Genomic DNA, 18,529 nt, shown 5'->3' with positions numbered 1-18,529 from the left:
TTTTTTTTTTGCAAAGTTTTAAAAAAAGAGATGGGCAAAAATTCTACGAGTAAAGGGTCACTGACTTCCTACCTAGTTTTTGCGAGGCATAAAAAGTAAGCTTGAGTGAGCTTTTGAGAAAGAAAGGAGGGATGAAGAGTGAGAGCGAGAGTGAGATAAGAAAGGAGAGTGGGAGTGGCAGACTGCCAAAGCGTTTTGGGGAGGAGGAAATTGGGATATGAAAAGAGAACGGGGGAGAGTTTTTAAAAGGCAAACTTTTTTCTTAAATATATTTGAGGGGGCTTGGACATAGTACTATCAAAAAGACTTAGTTGTTTGCAAATAATTTATGTTTGAATTGTTAACATGGTTGTATTCGATTCACTTATTAAGAAGCTAAGCTTAAATAAATATTTGTTTTTGATTTATAAATTAACTAAACAAAAACAGAAATTTGTGCAATTATCCTTAGCTTATTTTGACTGAAAATAATTACATAACTAATATTTATTTGTTTTTTATATTTTTACTAATAGTGCAAATCATAAAATTTTGATAAGATTTTTGATTTATCATATATTTAGTTTTTTAATATTTTATTTTAAAAATTAAAATTTAGTAATTATAAAGTAGTGCAAGCTAAATATGAGCTCAAGCATGCAGAACATGAGAATAAAAAAATTCATAAAAAAGTTCAAAATGAATCAAACACTAACATGCTATTTCTGAACTATTTTGAACATATGCCGATGTAGAATAAACAAATTTTTGAACAAGACAAATACAAACTAACAGTGCTCGCTTAAACTCGGCTTATTTACACCCTTAGTTGTTTATTATACATATTTTTATTTTAAATGTTGTTATTATTAATTTATTTATTTACTTGCATTTTTTAATACATTTTAAGTAAGCATATTAAGCTCCATGTAGCTTATATTTATATACATGTAACCTAATAATCACTTATGGATAAATATCTATTAGGCATTTGTTTATCTACTTTATAAAATCATTATTATTATCTTTTTTTTTGTTTATTTTGTTTTTATATTATCATTATTTTTAATGATGTTTGCGTACATGAGTGCCTGTCTGTATGTTTAAATTTTTTTCATCTTTCCTTGTATTAATTTCCATTGTCATGTCCTTGGCCAAGATTGTTTGACGATGTGTTTTACTCGATGACCTTTGATTTGCATCTACAGATCTACTTTAATGCTGATCAACATAAGATTCTCTTACTCTGCCTCAAACTACTTCATCTCCTTACCATGGAAAAGAAGGCAATAAAAAATTTATAGTTTTTAATAGGGCTTAGTCAACTTTTGATTTCAAGAAGAAAAAAAAGTTAATGTTGACTTGGCATTAAGTAGTCTGAGCTATTGGTTCCTTTGGAGAAAGCTACAAAGCAAAAGCTTAAAGCTTAGGTAGGCAACTTGTAGAGCATCCCAAACTTTGAGAGGAGCTTATTGAGAAGTTGAGGATTTTGTGCTCAAGCCCTATCTAATTTGGCAAAATTAATGAATAATTACAAAAATTGAAGGGGCATTTACATAGATGCACAATTCTTATGTATTTGCATATCTGACACCTAAACTTTCATATTTACATGCATAAAACTCAAATCTTTAATATCAAGCAAAAAATACCACTATTAATTACTTTTAAAAGTGTGAAACATCTTTTCATGTGTAGGTTTATGACAATATGGTGTTATAAATATAAGTATCAAATTTTAGGTGTTAATTATGTAAACCCATAAAGATTGTGTGGTATGTTTTAAATTTTCCAAAATTGAAGTATTCCAATGAGCAGATTGGAACTAATTGTTGCCGCTTCATGACCAAATGTATTATTTAGAATCATATATTGTAGAGAATAAACAATCCTTAAAGTAAACTTGGCGATTTCTAAGTTTGATTAGGATTTGAGGAAAGACATCTCAATCCCATAGGGATAACTTATCAACATTCCTTTTGAGACTAAGATGATCAAGTAAAATGCGACATCTGGTATTTATGAAGGTGCCATTACAAATCAATTTGAGCTGGGCATCAAATTTTATCTTGCATCGCATCTTGTCCACTTGCAAAGGAAAATGTTAATTTTTTCACATTCATAATTTTTTTTTTTGTAAATTAACTTGTTTGCATATTAGTGATTTAGCATTTTAATTCATTAACTTCTAATTTAACCTCGTTTATTAAACTATTTCAAATTGAAATTACTTCAGTTTTTACTTAATCCTTGTCTTATTTCTTCTTGGTTAACATTCATGAGTTAGTTGTTGTCTTAGAAAAGATCTCACCTATATTTAAATCTTGTCTTTACATGGGTTCCAATTCTAAAACTTGCCTTAAAGGAGGACTTATCTTTTAGTGCATATCTTGTTGCAAAGTGAAGTTCAACTTTAAATCTTTAACTTTTTAACTCTTCATTAGGAATAAAAGGACTCAACCATTACTTTTGAAGAGCCTATTTCATTTAGATTTTTTGGTTCGTGTTTCTTGTTAGTATTGCTTCACGAGTAGTTGGTTAATAGCAATATCAACTAATAATCCGTATTTTGATCCCATCAATGTAGAGTTCAAAACTCTTTAGTTTCTAGGACATTGCTAACCAACGGTTTCATATCTTAATAAAGACAATGCGTCTCTCCTCTTGGAAGACATTTTCACATAAATACATTCAAAATTGCACTATTTGGAGGGACTATGTTTTAGGTGATTATTATATTGGCTCTTCTATAATGGGAACTTCATACTTTCTAGAGAATCTGAATCTCATCTCGAGGAGTATGCCTCAGTAACGGTCCTAGACCACTACATTGACTATAGTTAACCATTACATATGTAGGAGAGCTCCTAGAATCTTTTTCTCCATATTCATTATATGCTAACATATAGATTTTATTTTTCTACTTTGTTCAAGTAAAAGAATTTTCAACAATGCAGATAAGAATCTTTGCTTAAGATTCTACTTTTTTATTAATTAGAATAATGAAGTACATTTCTGAGTTAAGTTTCCTTTTAGTGGTAAGATTTTTTCAATTATGTCTCGCTCTACATTCCTTACATCTTTTATTTGCACATCTTTGTAGTTAGTGAGATCGCGAGCTTGGTTGTTCTTTAATGATTGCTCTGTCATTTTAAAGACATATTCACCTATGTGGAAGTACTCTTTTTGGCTTATTATTTGTAGTGTTTTGCCGTTATTTGATTCATCTTTGCTAGATAAAGGGTTGAGACCGTCCTTACTCCTTAACATATCAATATTTACTTGCTAGCCTTATTCTCTCTATGCTCGCTACTCTGACACCTTTGTAAATGTTGAACTGTTGAAGCGGCAAGAACTTGAGTATTGTGAGCATTTAAAGTTGCCTCGTATCATTGTGAAAAGAAATTGTTTTTAGACCAATTTCCATCGATGATATTGCTCCTACCCACAGGATTATAGATCTTCCACCCATTAGCTGCATGAGCATTCAACCACATGATCATCAAATGTGACAAATGTCATGTCAATCGCTTGTTGTTGGCATAATTCATTGACATTCTTGATAAATTTTTTTTATTATTATCAATGATTTTCACGAGTGGCATTCTGATGATCATGAATGTGAAGTTATGATGAAATGTCCTTTTAGATTAAATTAAACCCAACAATGGAAGTAACCTTGGCAAATGTCTCATTAGTCTGCTTTGTGAAGTAGTTGATTATAACAAACATAAATTTACATTGACCATGGTTCAGTTGGAATAGATTAAGGAAATATTTTCATCGGATGATAAATGGCTAGGGACTATAGATTTGGTGTAACTTGTGTGACTATTGTTGAAGGAAGTGAACTAGCATTGGTTGTATCTGTGCGAGAGCTCTTCAACATTCTCTGTTAAGTAGAGAAGAAAACATGCTGAATTGCTCGTCGGAGTTTGTAATTCAACTCGACATAGCTTCAAATCATATCATCACATGCTCTTCTATACTAGGAGTTTGTAATTCAATGACGATCATTTTATTAGGATCATTAAGCTAGGAGAAAAAGATGAGGAAGTTTATAAAGAGAATGAATCACCATTCAGTGGATTTTTAAGCTTACATAGCTTATGAAGAAATTGAATTCAAGAATATGTGAGAAATTTTCTCTCTTGATTGTCCTTTCGCTTTGAAGGGTGAATTGTAGAATTACAGGAGAACAGTGGAGCGACACTATAAGAATTGAATGAGGTTATATGATAGCAGTCTTAACGTATAACTGCGAAGGAAATTTTTTATTATGAATTTTTGCATCTATGTATTTTCAAATTTTCAATGTAGGCCATCTATAGGAACCAAATCCGTTAGCCCAGACCAAAATTATAGAAATTTACTGCACCAAAAACTATATCGGAGCTAAAAAGAGGCTGCTGAGGTGGCTGACAGGATGATGGAGGTAAACCGCATCGACTCATCATACCTGCATACATGTCCTCCTGGAATCTTTAATTAATACATATTTATGCTGTATATTATCAGATGGAAAGATTTACATGTATACCTCTCAATTCAAATGTATTTATGTATCGAACATATATATACCACCTTACCTGTGCATAAAAAGATGTCTTTCACTTTTTAAAAGTTAAAATAGCTGTTTTTGATGCGATATGAAAGATTTGGGTGATATAAATTTAAAAAAACAAAATTTCCATGTTAGATATTTAAAAACATAGGAATTGGCGGTATGCATGTAAATGTTCCTTCTTTTTACATTTTGACTTGAGGGTTAATACTCTTCCGGCTGTTTACATACATAGCACCCAAACATTGCTATTTTTGTAAATCTAGCACTCTCTTTCATCCATTTTCTAAATTCACATTCAAATATCAAAATTCGTGATAACACCCCAACCCATATTTTTCATTTTTATCCAATTCTCAATGCTTTGATCATGGTACCAGTAACTACATCGGTTCGGTAGTTCAAAAATATCACTGGGTGCTAGATTTTGTATATAGCAATGTTTCGAGTGCTATATCTATAATTATCCCATATTCTTTATGAGGAAGATATTCTGTATTTTGTTGTTGGAGGGGCATAAACTGTTCATGCCTATAGTTCAAAAATATCACTTGGGTGCTAGATTTTGTATATAGCAATGTTTCGGGTGCTATATCTGTAATTATCCCATATTCTTTATGAGAAATATATTCTTTATTTTGCTGTTGGAGGGGCATAAACTGTTCATACCTGCAAATATGTTGGGACGTTTAGTGGCTCATTGATTGAATGAGGCTTTTTATCTCTAAAGCCACGGATTCGAGCACACATTTTACAATTTTTAGCTCGCAGTTTTAAAAAAAATATATGGTGGAGACTGATCGTTTTACAGTACATGGATGGGACGGCACACATTTGTGAATTGCTCCATTATTCCTAGCTGTTTGATATAAAGGCATTCATGGTAAAATGACTGCTGCTTCTAGAATTTTCATCAATCTATCAATGTGTCGCACGCATCTTCACAATTCACAGCCACCTCAAATAATTTCACTTTTCCAGTGCTGTTAAATAGTTAGATTCTCCTGGACCCATCCATAATTATGCATTAAACAACTAACATATTGAATTATGCGTTCATTCCACTAAAAATACTGGTTATGGTGGCAAGGCTTCATGATTCTTCTTTCAATCTTTTCCTCTCTATAAAAACCTCACCTACCTGAAAATTTAAAAAATATGAACTAAATTCACCAATCCTTAAGAGATTTTCTCCGAGTAAATAACTCTTTATTCTTCCCTTTAGACTGCTGGTGTATATTCAGAGTAGCAGGAGATGAATTCTTGGATGAAGAGTGGAGTCATGTTGCTTCTTGTTCTTCTTACAATGAGAGCAATTGGTGTGGCTGCGGCGAGAATGACCTTCATGGATGGTGCGAGACGAGAGCTTCACCAAAATCTCATGAGAAAGATATCGAATGAAGGCGACTTGGCCGAAAATCGAACATCGAGTTACCCAGGAACTTCTGCCGATAATCACCATAAAATACCGAGAACTCAATTTAGTACTTATGTTCCCCCAGGTGCAGATGAGGGAGGAAATGAAGGGGATGACAATAATAATTGAGCTATGTAAATACTAGAAAATTAAGGAGCTATCTAGGAACACTTTTGTTTTTATTTTGTTTAGTTTATATTTTGATTTGAAACAAAATATATTTAACTATTTAAGGTGTTAGAAGTTATATTAGAAATAATTTATTCTTGTTAGAAGTTATAAGGATTAAATTTATTTCCTTAGATTTTAGTTATTTAGTTTCCTATTTTATGTTTTATGTTGTTTACTTTATCTCCAAGTAATTAATATGAATTGATTAATTGGAGATGTAGGTGTTATATCTTTTATTTCCTGTTATTTTCTTTTTATTATATTTTCTATTATAAGATTCATATAAGGTTATGTTAACTCTCGTTTCATTTCAATAATATATTTCTTATTATTCTGAATATCAACATGTTATTATATCCAAATTCCCTGCTCTAGCCGCCAAACCTCTTCCAGAGCCCACGGATTCCCTTCCTCCCATCCTATTGCTGGAATCTTCTCTTGCCTTAGTTACCGCGACCCAACCCGTCACTTGAAACGACGACTTCTGCTTCTCCTTTGGTAGCCATCAACACTAAATCCCTTCCCAGATTGCTGCAAGCTTGTCTAGAGTCTTCGGCCAGCAGGCCCTTGCCGCAGGAACTTGCTGCTGGAGTGCATACGTCAATCCTACTCTATTCCCAAATCCCGCTTTCACATGAAAGTGAATCTCCCTTGAAAGCATTTCCCATGAACATCTTGTAGGCCCATGAATCTCCTAGCATATGCAGCGTGGCTTCCTGTAGCGTCCTCGTGAGAATACCTGGAGGAAAATTCCTGTAGCTGACCCAACCCTTCCTACAGCCGGCTAAATCTCCTTCTAGTAGATTTCTTCTTAGTAACTCTTTCTCCCATAGAGAGCTTTCTCGTGGAGATCTTCCCAACAGTTTGTTTCCCAATGGCTCTTTCTCTCGTGGAGATCTTCCTAGCAGTTTTCTTCCCAGCAAGTTTTCTCTCGTTGGCTTTTCTCCTGTGGAGAAATATTGCAGGTTTCTTATGTGGAGAATTATTGCATGTTTTTTTCAAGGCGGACAACTGCTTATCCCTCCAACTGGTGTTTCAGCCGCTGAACCTCCCTCCAGCCTGCCTGATCTCCCTCCAGCCTGCCTGATCTCCCTCCAGGACTGCTGAAGCACGTTCCTGCAGCTAGATCTATCCTCTGCAGAGCCTCCCACTGCCGGCTCTCCCTTCTACACCCTTTCCCGCCGTCAAAACTACATCATGCATACTTCCTTAGTGGAGACGCATTATCCTGTAGGCTTTCTTAGTGGAGACGCATCTTCCTGTAGTCTCTCCGCTACATCTGGATCTCGTTCTTGTCGGTGCTGGAAATTCTTGTAAGCAGCAGAAACTTTTATCGGCAATCCCCTCCCTCGGCAAGCCCTCCTCAACCACTCATCATGGATGAACCAATATTGGGTATTGATGCATGAGCAGTGTGGATGCTAAAAACAAGTTCTGTCGCCGCAGAAGCAATACTAAAAATTGATTTTGCAGAGATATACAAATCTTCTCCACCGCACAAGCGAAAAGTGGCATTGGTGGAGAGCCTAGCAAGCCTTCACCTGGCGCATCAGATCTTTACTACTCAGTTGAATGCTCAATCAAGTTATAGCCAATTTAAGATTTGCATATAGAAGTACTGGTCAATATATTGGAGGAGTTCGGGTTACAATCTAGCAAGACTAGGCATGTCCTTTGTCATTGCTCTAGTTCTGGGCTCAATTTATTGGAAAATCAGCCATCACAGGGACAAATTGAAAGTGCTTATTTCCATCATCAGAGCAATTTTCTTTGTTGTAGAATTTATAAGCTATTCATCTACTTTACAACCATGTTCTACTGATTCCTCCAGGCATTTTCCGGCAGCAGACTCTTTTCGGGAATCTTTCATGAAACAGACTCTCCTCCGAAGCTTTCTTTGCAGCAAGTCTGCCGAAATTCTTGTTGCAGCATGCCCTCCTTCGTAGCCTTTTTTCCTGCATCAGTCCCTCCTTCAGAGCTTTTCTCTATATCAGGCCCAGCTCCGAAGCTTTTCCTGCTGTATGTCCTCCACAAAATTTTTCCTGTAGCAGACCCTCCTTCGGAGCCTTTTCCTGCATCAGCCACTCTTGAACTTTTTTCTGCATCAAGCCCTCCTCTAGACTCTTTGCTGCAGCAGATCCTTCTCTGTGGCTTTTCTTGCAGCAAGCTCTCCTCCGGAGCTTTTTCTATAGCAGGTCCTTGATCCCGATGTTCTATATAGATGTTAAATGTGATGTATACAATTATATGCTTAATTTCCTTAATAATGATTCTTACTCAACAAAGCCAAAAACTTGATCCCAAACAAAAATTAGGTAAATTTTATACTATGAAACAAATAAGAATAAAGTTATAATATTTAATTATGAGATATTATGCAACTATACATATTGTTATCAAGTAATATAAAATTTTTTTATTAAACCCCGAATATCGAATCCACATGGATAAATACTATATACAACTTACAAAACAAGAGAAATTAGATAACAAAATTTTACTTAGCAAAATATTCTTACTTAAACTCTAGATGCTATAATAGGAATAAAAGTTTGATTATTTTTTATAATTTTTTTATAATCGAAAATAAAGTAAACAACTAATTAACTTAACTAAATACTTGCAAGTTGAAGATGATATAAATAAAATATTTTTTTCTTATCATGAATCAGTGACAAGTATAAAAATTTTGTTGTGGAAGTATTCTAATTGTTTTGTGTCAAATATGAGCAATAATATTCTTTACTCTTACTAGAGATGCTATAAATAACATTAGTTAATATATAGTTTGAACAGTTTTGAGGTCGGTAAAGTAGGGAAGATACTAGCTTTCACTCTAGAGTTCCTTCTTCTCCCTCCAACTAGGGGCTAACATCTCGTATCAGAACCTAAAACTATAAATTAAATTATGGGCTTTAGTCTGTCACTCTAAAGTCCTCTAATTCGACACCCATGAAAGTTTATTTTCTTATTTATTGGCACTCAATTTTATGAACTACATTCTCATCTATGAAATCAAATGTGATTATTATCATTTGTTGACTGAGAAAATATCATCTCGGATCTTATATGTTCTCATAACATGTATTAACATCTTAATTGGTCAAATCAAGTAAATGAAGTACAAGGTTTAAAATCTTCACAATTTCTTCCAGCATTAAAGTCTATTATTTCACACAACTTTCTATCAATACTTAATTACTTATCATTTTAAGAAAAAAAGATAAAGAGAACTACTCAGAATCTATGGAGAAAACACCACACTTGAGTTTAAAAGTAAAAATCATGCACACAAACAATAAGTCTAAATTAAAACCAAATGTAGTCTCAAAGATAAACACTTATCTCAAATCCTCTCCACCAAATGTCTTGAAGTTTCTTTAAATTCTCTTCATTCACTCACAATACAAACTTAAACTCAAAATTAGAAGAAAAGGTGGTCGCCGGCGGCAGCGGCAGTTACTTGGAATGGATGGATGATTAGCTGTTACTTGACCTCTTCATTTGATGATCCAAGTCTTCTTTGATAAAAATCCAAGGGGTGTCTTAATGTCTCTTCAAAATGTGTCTTCATTAAATGAATATTCTAGAATTGTCTCCTTTCAAAAGCCAATTGATTCAAAAGCCAATTGAATGTGAATATTCTAGAATTGTCTCCTTTCAAAAGCCAATTGAATGAATTTTCGTGTCAATGAACTATTTCAAACACCTCTTCAAAGGGTTGCTTCAAACACCTCTTCAAAAATTCATCCAAATTCAATGAATCATCAAATAACTACTTCTGGCGCTTAAGCGCGGGGTATGCGCCTCAGTTCATTTTTTGCACCTTCTTTATTTTTGCTCCAAATTTGATCTTTTTTCACTCACTTTAATATTTTTCATCCATTTGATTGTACATGCAAGAAAACACACAAATATCTTTCATTAAAACGCAGTATCTCAAAAATAGGTATAAAAATGGTACTAAAAGACTATATATTCTAGGTGTATCAGTCATCCACCAGAATTCTTCCTGTAGTCATCTTTCGGAGCCTTTTTCTGCAGCATGACCTACCTCCAGAGTTTTTTCTTTTTTTTCTGCAGGTCATACCCTGCATCTTTTCCTGTTGGTTGTCTACTTCGTTGCAAACTTCCCTGCAACATTACCTGTAAAAGTCTTTTGCCTACCTACAGACACTGCAGAAACTGCAGTCAAAGACAACCATAGTTAACTAAATACTCTTGGGGTTGATTATCAAGTATGGGATGAAGATTTTAAGTTCTACCTCACAAAAAATCTCCCTTGCCTTTTGTTTGATGTTTTCAAATCCATGTTGAATATAGTTTTCAACCATGTTTCAATTTGAGGAAGAGTGCTAGAAGTTACATTAGAAAATAATTTATTTCTGTTAAAAGTTATGAGAATTAAATTTATTTCCTTAGATTTGAGTTGTTTCCTTTCTCGTTTTATGCTTTATGTTGTTTCAATTATCTCCAAGTAATTAATATGAATTGAATAATTGGAGATATAGGTGTTATATCTTTTCTTTCATGTTATTTCATTTCTATTGTCATTCTTATTCTAAGATTCATATAAGGGTTATTTATACCCTCCTTTCATACTAATAATATATTCCGCATTATTCTGAATTTCAACATAATCTAAGATTGTTTTAAATTTAAAAATAAAACTTATTAATTTATCCACTAATCTATAAATTGAATTTAATTATTAGAATAACTCAAACAAGAAAAAAATACTACTGAATGGACTGAATAACTTTTTAACTCAATTATCTATTATAGGAAGAGTTAAATATGTGTGTATATGCATGTCTGCAAAGAGATCGTGAGCCGCATCAAGTCGACCTAACCTAAAAGTTGATAGATAATGGCTAATCGATGTGATGACGCTAGCTGCAACGCTGGGTTTTGTGGATCCTATTTGCCAAATTAGGACATCAGGCACCGAGGTGCTAGCTTGAGTGGCGCGGCGGCACTGGATACAGGTGCGACAAAGCTAGTCCTAGCGCTAAGCTTTCATCCACTTTGGAATTTTTGCTCTCTCATGTTGAATTGGGAGCTGAGGTGCTCGCCTTGGGCGCCAGGGTGCTTGGTTATTGATTTAGCCCCTTTATGCTCCAAACATTCCAGCTTTTGAATTATCCCTCTTTCCTGCAAATAACACTACATATACCACATAAAAGTATAAAAATGATACATAATGGTTATGAAAAATACATGGACATATATATAAAATTTATACATATCAAATTCTCCCAAACTTAAACATTATTTGCTCTCAAGTAGTTCAATACGAAATTCATGGTAGAAGATGTCTTAGGATTGCATTGTTATTTAACAATAAAGTAAATAGATAATTCAAATTGCACAAATATTCTCTTAAGATTGAATTTTTATTAAAACTCAATATCCCGACTTTACTTATATTAATACCCTTTTATATGATTGTCCTTAAATCACTTATGTATGGTAGACTAAAATAAAATTAATTGTTGAATATTTATATATATAATTCAGTTCAACTTATTAATCAAATAATACTAATTTCATTATTCTTTTCTTGAATATAGTTTTCTGAATTTAAATTAATGATGCTTTTGATTCTTTGATTCTTAAAAAAGGTGATTTGATACCAATTTTTTAGTTCTAGCTTAATATCAAGCTTCTTCTTTTATTTTAATAAGCTTGAATCTTTTTTATTTTTCTTTTCCCTTTACTTTTACCGAGAATTACTATATCTAATTAATTTTTTTTTTAAAATGTAAAATACTCGATCACTTTCTAATTTAATTCACATTATTATAGTTAAAAAAATTTTAACTGTAATTAAATTATTTAGGTTGATAATTTATTAAATTTTATATAATTGATGAATTAATTTAATATGTTTTCAATTAATCTAAGTGCTTAAGAATCTTTATATAGAAGAATAAATAATTATAGTAAGATGTTAGTTATTAGTGAATTATAATTAGTTCAATGCTTAATGAGTATTTTATGTCACTTGTAATTATTTTTCTTACTTGCTATTAAATTACAACGAGTCTTAGTTATGTTTATCATTTTATTTCAAAGTCTAATATTTATATAGTAAATATTACTCTAGTGCATAAATTTTTACAACAATCCCCCCTAAACTTATTTGCTATATTGCACATGCAAATAGCAAGAAAACATGAATAAGTAAAGGGCAGGAATTCACATGAATCTATGAGAAATAAGTAAAACACATCACTTGTGAATGCGTACTATAACTAGCAAAGGCAACAATATAATAAAAAACAATCACATATAATCCATAGGCACTGAAAATAAATAAACTAACATATAATATAGGTCCATAGGAAACCAAGCAAAAATAATATAAACAAAATCGCATGTCCACCTAAAACTAAGCAGTACAAAGAGAACGATAGATCATAAGAAACAAAGAATCAAGAGACGCCGCCCTCATCTACAATGCCCCCAAGTGAAATATCCTAAAGCACGGATTTTACAAAAGATGAAAGCAAGCAACATGCAACAAGATAATACTTGAGGAGCCTCTTAAGTTGTGCTGAGTTTACCGTCATCAGTATGATCAAAGCACAACATAACGTATATACGAACATATAATTATAACACAAGATAAAGCTTAATTTAGCTCTCAATGAGAGCTTGATTTGATGTCTTTAGCTTGACACAGTCAAATCACACCTAAGGTTTTCTCTAGGATCAGATTGTCTTTCTAATAATTTACTTTTAATCTTTTGGTAATTGCATTGCCGTGGAGGCTTTCCTAAATTATCAAATTATCAAATTTCAATCTAATTTCAATCTATTTTTTTTTTTTTTTATGAATATATGTATTCTTCTCTAAACCCTTATTCAATATTTCTTATAATTTGTTAATCTCTATTTTACAACAATCTTTCATGAGATATATCGGGGGATTAATTTTATTATAAATTCTAAAAGTGATTTTTTAATCTTATGCTTTTATAGTTAACTCTCATTTTGTAAATCATTATTTGCTCTTCGTGTTTTCAAGAAATAATCTTCTTAAAATTATTGAGATTTCAACATCTTCCCCCATATCAAAAATAATAAAATTAGCAGGGAATATGAATGTACTAACCTTAACTAACATATTTTCAATTATTCATCTAGGATATGTTATTAATTGATCAGCTAACTAAAGGGTAATAATTATTTCTTGAAGTTCTACTAATTCCAATCTTTTTAATATTAATATGGGCATAAGATTGATATTAGCTTCTAAGTCTAAGAAAACTTTTCCAAAAAAATCTGTCATAGAAAGCTTTTTCCAAAAAAATCCATGCATAGAATAGTAAAACTACAAAAATTCTTTCAGGTTTTGGGGTAGCTTTGTGCACTCTTTATTTTGAGATACAATTTCAAGTTCTCTTAGCTTTCATTTTTATTTAAATTATCTTTTAGTGGTAAAAAATTTTCAGGTTGTCTCTGCTCCAGACGTGGGGTGCTTCTTTTCTTTTGTAAGTCCGTAGTTCATAAACTCCACAAGCAACTTGTTAGTGATGAATGGTTTAGTCATTGTCTGATCGAGCTTCTCTTTGACTTGGCCTTATTTGACTAGGTCGACCCTTTTCAGTAATGATGAATAGTGAAGGTCTTTTCTCTGACAAGCATGTTGTAATTCTAGTTGGTTCTTTTCTTGAACCCCTTCTGTCTGAGAGTTGATTCAGAGTGCCTTTTTTATGTGGTATCGAGCGCAAGATTCATCCATTCCTAGCTGATGTTTTGCCCCTCGAGTTGAAGCTCTCTTTGTCGAATGTAGAGGCTGAAATCTCAGTCCTTCACCTTATTTTCAAGCCTTTGAAGGTGAAATTGGCTCACGGACAAGAGCTAAACATATCTACGTAGATACGTTTGGAAGGCAAATAAGTAGTTGAAGGGCTCCATCAATCATATACTCTTCATCCGATGAGCAAAGATTACAAAGGTCATCACAACTGTGATAGAATTTTGCATCATCTATGTCGAAATAATCCTTTAGAAGTCAAATATGCAGCACAACTTCTTACATAATGGGAGTCAGATTCCTAGTCGAAATTGATCCCTATAAATCAACAACTCAAATTATTAATGGAGTTTTCTCTCTCGTCTTGACCGGTGGCACGAAGGCTGACAGAAGAATTAAAGACAACTCTTTTGATACTCCATGACCTCATTCTTGGTCATTGGAGAATAGAGGCAAGGAGCCATGTTACGAGCCAAAAATAATATGAACATGGAAGAAGATAACAAAGTAAATGTGTTTGTTGCCATCACAACTCTTTTTATAGAGGCAGGAAGGACCCTAACCGTCTCAAGTAGGGGTAAAATAGAAAAAGAATTAGAAGTTCTAGAAATCAATCAACGATAAACAACGATATGAAAACCATAGAGTCGAGTGAAATGTATTTTTAACTAAAATGAAAACTATTACAATAAGCTTTCACCTCAACTCAATTTGAAGGAAAAAACGAGCCTATACAGGGGTTCGAAGCAATCTCAGCCGAGACATGACCCAACCAAATGAGCCTTTAAAAAAAAAATTGCTCCTCAATTTAAGATGACCTAACCTACTGGATTAGGCTAGAGCTTGAGAGATTCAGAGCCCCTGGCACATCCATGGGTTCTCGATGGGGGCTAGCCGTTATTTTCTTCATCACAACAATCTTTTCTTTCAATCTCGCCACGCGAGACAATAAGGAACTTATTTCCGAATTTTATTATGTCAGCCTCACATGAGAAAGAACATTCGATCTCATTCAGGTGATGAGCCAGTATATCACGATCCTCCCGAATCCCCTCAGCAGTGTCCTTACGTGCCTCTGAAGGGGTGGAAGATCTTCAGGACGATCAAATCCCCCATTGTGGCTGCCAAGCCTACCATCTCTTTCCGCCATCGTTTCACACCTCCTACCAAAATAGTCAGAGCCTTGTCCAAGCTTGGCCGATCTAGATCGTCTGCAATATCAGGAAAAAAACTCAATACTTAAGCACGACAAAGAGTGCCATCAATTGGTCAGGAAAACAAAATACCTAAAGCCCTTAATATCTCAGACAACGTCGGCTTTTACGGATGAGATTTCTATGAAAATAGAGGAACTTAGGTGCTCAGTTTAAGCTTCCGACTTTTTGACAAACCAGGCATCATGGCTATGGTTCAAACAGTTGGGCTTTCAGTCGTGGCAACCAATTCAACATCTTTTGGAGCTGCATTGGAAGAACCCATGTGACCCGAAGGCGAGACTATCTTCTCTTCATTGCTACATTCTTCTTTTTTGCTCGACCTCACGAAAATTTTTGCCTCTCTTTCGAGAGTAACTCCCGGATCAAAACCTTATTCGGGATATCAGTTTGGGACCTTATAAGCTTATCGATCATAATAATCTCTTACGGAGCAGAGAAATAACCAATGAAGAAAAGGTAGGGCAGAAGTTTGTACGGAGCAGGGAAGGATAGCACGAGATGGGTAAGCTTAGAAAGATGTCTATGTTCTATTTATAACAATCAATAACGTAGAAATTGAGGGAGTTTTAATCATTGAAGTTATTTGATGATAACTAACAATTTATTATATTTAATTCTCTCATTTTTATTGTAGCATGATCTACTAACGTATGAAAGAATCAACGAACTGAAATATGTAAAATAAAAATGTCCTTGACCGGATCTCCCATGGATCTAATGGTTCGGAGCGCAAGTGTCTACGAGAATAGTTAAAAGTACCTGGAGGACGACCAAACAATAATAGCCAACCTGTTAAAGATTGGTCGAGTAGCTAACTAGAGGCTGATTGACCCAGATGACGACCACCCGAGAATTGCCAAGATAGAGATCGATCGGTCGGAAGGCGACCAACCATAGGCCCACCAACCGAATGTCACTGATTGGTTAAGGAGGGTTATGGTTGTAATTGTCATTTTATAATATTCCTAGCCCCCTATAAGTATAAGGGCATTAAATGTATCAGTTGTTGTTGAAACTATATACTAAAATACTTCATCTCTCATACTCTTTGTATGTTTCTCTCTTCTTACCGCACTTTATTACTTGGATGTGATTCACAGACAAATCTGAGTTCAACAACTATATCTCCCAAGTCATCATTGACAACCTACAGTAAATTCTACCAACACTCAACATAAACCAAAAAGAATGGTAGATATTTCATAAGAGTTTGGTAGGACATTTTTTTTATTGCTCCCTCACCTGCAAAGTTGTGCCTGTTAACATCAAACTTTAGACAAAATTATATTTTCATGATTAAAATTGCCAGTAAATCTTGCATGCTACTTCTAGAATTTATCAATTCATTCCATTTCCTTTGCGTGGTGACAAAAAAGGGAACTCTAGAGAATTCTAAATATTTTCCAAATGTCAAAGAAACTTGAACAAAGACATGCACTTATGGATCTCTATATTTAGTCATGTGATGGCACGATATTTAAAGTTCATTTATGATTGCCTATCAGAAGATATTTGTTTCTCAAAAGGAGGTAGGTAGGTACCTATTGGATGAACAAAGAACCGTTAGTTAATTTGCCTGTGTGCATGCAGAAACAGCTGCTCTCTTCCTATAGGGTGACTGCATGCATTCACTTATTGGATCTCTATCTGTATGTATGCTTGTAGTATGTATGTGTGTATGTATGTATTGATCTCTATCTGTATGTATGCTTGTAGTATGTATGTATGTATGTATGTATGTATCATTAATAATGTAAGATTTTATCAACATAACATATTCTTCTTTCCTCAATTCATTGTTTGATTTGATGAAAAGTTTGACAATGCATTGCATATCTACAATAATTTTTCTCTTGTTTGATTTAAAACAAATTCAGTAAAGTTATATATAAGTTCATAGTTCTACCAACCATTAATCTGTTCTGAAGAATTATTCAGAAATTTGCATATCATTACTGCCATGTGCATCGAGTTATATATCAAATATCCGCCGAATTTTCATGATATAATACTCATCATGAAACCATTTCAATCCATGGAGAAAAAAAACACAATCAATTAAATCATATAAATTTTGTAGAAATTTATTTTAAATTCTGCCTAAAAAGGAGAACTAGATAAAACCTGCTTTTGACAAATCTGTTCTCTGTCTAAATCCTCAATACAAAAATATCTCATAATCTCCACATTTTCACAGCCACAAAAGCCCACCTAGGCTCATTATTCTAGTGAAGACTCCTTTCTTTCTTGCTAGATGCCGAACTCCTATTTGTATGCTATTCCCAGCCGAAAAGGTCTTGCTTCCACCCACCATTAATGCTGCATAATTAATTCCATCCCCACTATCTCTTTATTTAATCTTGGGGGAGATACCATCAGATATTATGTCTCCAACCTCCATTAATTTCCTTCCCTCTCACTATAAGTATACCCCCTTTACCAACTCATTCATGGTAGCTCTCAAAAATCACAACTTTGACACCCTCAAGTAATCTCTCTCTCTACTCCCTTGCTTACTCAATGAAGCTTCAAAGGCTAACCATGGAGATGGCAACTTTGATTCTAGTTATAACAATAATTTTTATGCCCTGTTGTAGCAGTAGATTGCTCATCTCTATGCAAGAAAGGCACCAGGATGACGTGAGCAAGGCTTCTCCGAAAGAAAGAGATCAAACAGAAACAGTAGCAGGCGAAGCGTCGAGCGACGACGATGCTGAGCCAACTGATGTGAGCAACCATCACAGTTTGCCTCGACAGTCTTTTGGTGATTGGGGAAATGACCCACACCAGAATGAGGAAAAGAGTAGCAATGGAACCAATGATGAGAAGAAGAACTAGAGAAAGTTTTGATATGAGCATTGATTGCCAAATCTATATAATTTCATGGTTGTTAAGATTTAGCATATTAAAGCTTGTTTTATGTGGCAGTCTTTATTTGTTTGAGTGTTTTTTTGTCAATTAAGCATTTAGCTGTGTATGGTTAGGAAGCATCAGAGGTGAAGAGGGCACGAAGTAATGTAATTAACATTTAATTATGCATGTTTTAAATGGTTTTCATTGTCGTCGTCATTAACATTTAATTATGCATGTTTTAAATGGTTTTCGTTGTCGTCGTCGTCGTCGTTGTTGTTGTTGTTATTGTTTCGAATTGAATGACTATTGACCTCTATGGGAAACAATTGGATTGGGACAACATGATCAAAGTTCAAGTCAGTCTAAGCTTAAATGCTATTATATTTACTAAAAAAGACACATTATATATATATATTTTTAATTACTTATTCATAAATTACATTTATAAAAAATGAATTCAATAATTTAAAATTTATAATAATTAAATTTTGATATTCTGATTTTTTTTTTCATCCTTGCAGAAGATCCACTCATAATCTGATGCTCGTAAATGTATTTTGGAA

The 18,529-nt window shown here is 33.7% G+C and overlaps 1 long non-coding RNA gene across 3 annotated transcripts in view; it reads left to right on the top strand.

The window, feature by feature from the left end:
• Positions 1–18,175, top strand: part of LOC110019634 — a 19,710-nt gene extending 1,535 nt beyond the window's left edge. The window contains exon 3 of one of the 3 annotated variants that reach the window (XR_002293471.1): positions 17,714–18,175. This is a non-coding gene — a long non-coding RNA (uncharacterized LOC110019634). Of the gene's footprint in view, positions 1–4,299; positions 4,556–5,768; positions 6,123–17,713 lie in introns of those variants that run through there. The other 2 variants (XR_002293472.1, XR_002293470.1) reach the window with 2 other exon arrangements.
• Positions 18,176–18,529: the final 354 nt, after the last annotated feature.

Source organism: Phalaenopsis equestris, unplaced genomic scaffold (genome assembly GCF_001263595.1).
Source record: "Phalaenopsis equestris unplaced genomic scaffold, ASM126359v1 Scaffold000065, whole genome shotgun sequence".
Taxonomy (NCBI): Eukaryota; Viridiplantae; Streptophyta; class Magnoliopsida; order Asparagales; family Orchidaceae; genus Phalaenopsis; species Phalaenopsis equestris.
Note: the sequence above shows the minus strand (reverse complement) of the source record. Positions and strands in the feature narration are given on the sequence as shown.